Source organism: Nannospalax galili, unplaced genomic scaffold, assembly GCF_000622305.1.
Source record: "Nannospalax galili isolate Female #2095 unplaced genomic scaffold, S.galili_v1.0 scaffold101, whole genome shotgun sequence".
NCBI classification, from domain to species: Eukaryota; Metazoa; Chordata; class Mammalia; order Rodentia; family Spalacidae; genus Nannospalax; species Nannospalax galili.
The window spans coordinates 906,293-910,022 of NW_008345700.1; positions in this window are offsets into that span (position 1 = coordinate 906,293).

Below are 3,730 nucleotides of genomic sequence, written 5' to 3' on the forward strand. Positions count from 1 at the left end.
GGCCGGGGTCCCGCCGCCTCCGCAGCCTCGAGTGTGCGCCGAGTCCCCGCGCCACTGCGCACGGACGGGGCCCGGGCGGGTGGTGGGCGGAGCGGCCGTCGGGACCGGCGCCCCCCGTGCCCTGCGCTCCCCTTTCAGCCGCCTGTTGTTGGGCCAACAGCTCGGGCCGCAGCCGCCTGAAAGGCCGGGATTAGCGAACATTAGCGGCCTTTGAGCGGTGCCCGGGGCGCCCCTTCTCGGCCACGCCCCGCGGCCGGGGGCAGCTGCCAGCCGCGCGACCCTAGGCCCACCCGGCAGAGCTGCCCACCTTGCCGCCCCGAAGGCCGCGCCTTCTTTGAACTCCAGGCCCTGCCTCCTCCAGGATGCCAGCTAGATTTTCCTAAGCTCAGCTCCAGGGGCTGTTCTTTGTCCCCCTTTTCCTCTGGGTCGGCCTGGACTCAGGGGTATCTGGGGTAGGTTAACAAGACTTGATCTGTGCCATCCGACTGGGAGGACGTTGTCCTCAGGCAGAACTTGGGTGATTTCCTTTCCATGAGTGCTGTCTGTAATCTCACACATGGCTCAGGGTAAATCAGGGAAAGGATGTTATTATTACTCCTGTTTCACAGGTAGAGGAGAGCAGCCAGAATCACTGGGGCAGGCCTTGAACCTGAACTCCACCTCGGGGGCCTCTGTTCCCATTCTCCCCTGGACCAACTTCCTCCAGCCATCTGTCTTGAGGGGTGCTGCAGCCCCCAGACTCCTCCAGGGCTGGGCCTCCCTTCCCTGAGTCTAGGTTCTATCCCCTCACAGTGCTAGGGGCCAGCGTCAGAGCCCACTTGCCTCAAGGGACCTGTTGAGCCACCCAACCTCATAGACATGGGCACACATGCCCCCACATGCCCCCGCTCACACCTGTACCTCCAAGTGCCCCCGCCCTGGGAGAGTAAACATCTTCACCAGAGGAAGCAGTAGGCTCTGCAAGAAAAAATGTGGCCAAACCTGACCCAGACAAGCCTGTGGGGAGCTGGCTGCCCTAGGCAGCCCCTACTTTTGTGCCACCCCAGCGTCACGTTGGCCTCTCAAGTTTGGTGGTAATACATTAACAGCCCTTCCATCTTCCACCCACAAGCCAGCACCTACATGGGTAATAGGGCCCCAGTAGGTGGGCACCATGTTCAAGGCAAGGGTTGATTGTTAGTGTGTGCACATAAAGGTAGGTTACTTTGAGTCCTGGAGAGGTTCCCTCAACATGGAGGGCCCCAAAGCCACTTCACCTGCCCTAATCTCCCTGTAATTTTGCCAAGAGAAAGCCAGGCTGTCTTACCTGTATACCCACCATAAAGTTTGCCACCTGTGCTACCCCGCATCCCTACACAGTTCACAGAAGGGTTAGGGCCCTCTGAGGGCAGGTACCGGGCTTAGGAGGGAAACCTGGCTGTGGAACCCCTCAGGGCTTAGCAGTGCCTAGGTTAAAGACCTCACCCTGAGACCTTCAATTCTGGGCCCCACCAGGGCAACCCTGAGCCAGGTATCCTGCCTTTGCCAACAGGGGGAATCTGTAACCAACTTTGACCCCTTCGCTTCTGGAAAGGCAGAGCGAAGCAAAACTAAGCCTCCATGGGCACCCACCCCTCTGGCCACGACAAGGACAAGCCTAGCCAGATCCTATGGCTCTGGGGAAACCACAGGAGCCTGGGGTTTCTTTGGGAAACCAGATCAAGTAATGATAGGGTTGGTATGGGGCGGCTGGCTGAGGGGAGCCACTCCACAATGGGCCCATCAGCAGCTGAGGACCCCTATGTCCCTCTCCACTGCAGTCTCCTGCCTGAACTTTTTTTACCCCACAGCCTCTCCCCACCAATCTGGCTGGCTGGCCTCCCTTGTGGCCAGCCGAGCTCCCCTCCTCTCCAGAACTTTCTGAAGCTTCTGGGTCAGCCTGAAGACTGCTTTTTTAAGACTTCTGAGGTGGGATGTTTGGCCAAAGAGAGACTGTACCCCAGGCCTCGTAAACCCACCTCAGGCTGGGACCCTAACCTAAGGCCCCTCTTTCTTGGTCTAGGTGAGGTCCCAAAATAGCAGGTCCACCGAGGGAAAAAGTAAAAAGTCTCAAGGGTTCAATGATCTGTTAGAATGCCTGGGTCTTGCCTGGGCCCCTTTGGGCCTAGTGTCTACCCCCCAATCAGCTGGTTCAGTGGTCCCAGGAGACACAGCAGACAGTTGGCGCTGGAGGGCCCTGGAGTGGTTGGTTATATCCTGGCACCCATGATGAACCAGGATCTATTCCTGTGCCTTGTCACCCATCACTCTCAAGCACCCAGAGACCTGTGAGCCCAACTTTAAGAAGGAGACATTGCCGAATGCACAGGCAGCCTCTCTGTCATACTAGGATGGAGGATGGTGGGGGCAGATGTGGCCTCACAGGACTCCTAGGCACCAGGGCACACACCACATAAGACAAGCCCAGTGCCAGAGCCTCCCTCAGCTGCCTCAGCCCGGGCGGGCAGTTTTAATTACCCTGCTCACTGGGCCCATTGAGCTCTTGCTAATCTGGGGCCTCCTCCATGGGTAGCTCTGGCGGGCGCCCCCTCCCCCTGCAGCCCGGGCACGGGGTCCCTGGGTTCTCACGTCCCGCCGGCCCCAATTAAAGCGAGCTCCGCAGGACTGCCGCTGCGCTAATGAGCTCTGTGGGCTGCTGGGCTCAGCGCCAGGGGGCGCAGGGTGGGGGTGGGGGTGGAGTCCTCCCTGGAAGGGTGACTTGGGTCCATTCCCAGGGAGAAGCCCAAAGGACCCCCCCATTTAGCCCACCTGGCAGGATGAGCTCTTTGCACCCCACCCCCACCCCCAGGAAGAGTGCCTGCCTGGGTGAGGCCCCTGCCCAGTGTACAGGCCCCCTACAAGCAATAGCAACTGCATTTGGGAGTCAGGATGCCCACAACGGGTTAGGAACCAAGCTTCCTGAGGATCATGTGGTTAGCTAGGAGGTGCAGGGCATGGAGCTCAAGGCCCTGTCTCTGCACCTGTGCAATAGTTGTGTGGGGAGGAGGCAAGGGGAATCTGTCAAAGGCTCTCAGGCCCACCTAGGATGCCACCTATGACTGGGAGACTCCTGGGGGCCTTAGTAGGTTTTGCAAACTTCCCTCTAGCCCAAGATCTGGCCACTCAGAGAGTAGGATCTGGGCAAAGACTTAGGCCTGGGATTGAACCTCCCATGGTGAGGGCTCAGACACAGCACTCACAGCTCACATAGAGCAGAGACATTGGAGGATCTCTGGGATGGTCCCTGGTCAGATTGGGTGCTGGCAGGCCAGGATGGATGGCTGATGCTTGCTGGTGAAAGGGGTATATGTGCATGAATGAGGACTGTTGTTGCTAGGACCACCCCCACCAGGCTTCCCCAGTGTGCTATGCTGTGCTGAGTTGTGCTATGTGGCCTTGGAGGGACCACCATTTCTGGGCTCCAGTCAGCCCTGAGAAGTCAGCACTATGGTCAGGGGCCTTCCCCCCCCCCCCCCCATGGATGGCTGATGCTTGCTGGTGAAAGGGGTATATGTGCATGAATGAGGACTGTTGTTGCTAGGACCACCCCCACCAGGCTTCCCCAGTGTGCTATGCTGTGCTGAGTTGTGCTATGTGGCCTTGGAGGGACCACCATTTCTGGGCTCCAGTCAGCCCTGAGAAGTCAGCACTATGGTCAGGGGCCTTCCCCCCCCCCCCCCCCCCCCCCCACACGCCTTGGGGTTTTTTTGGG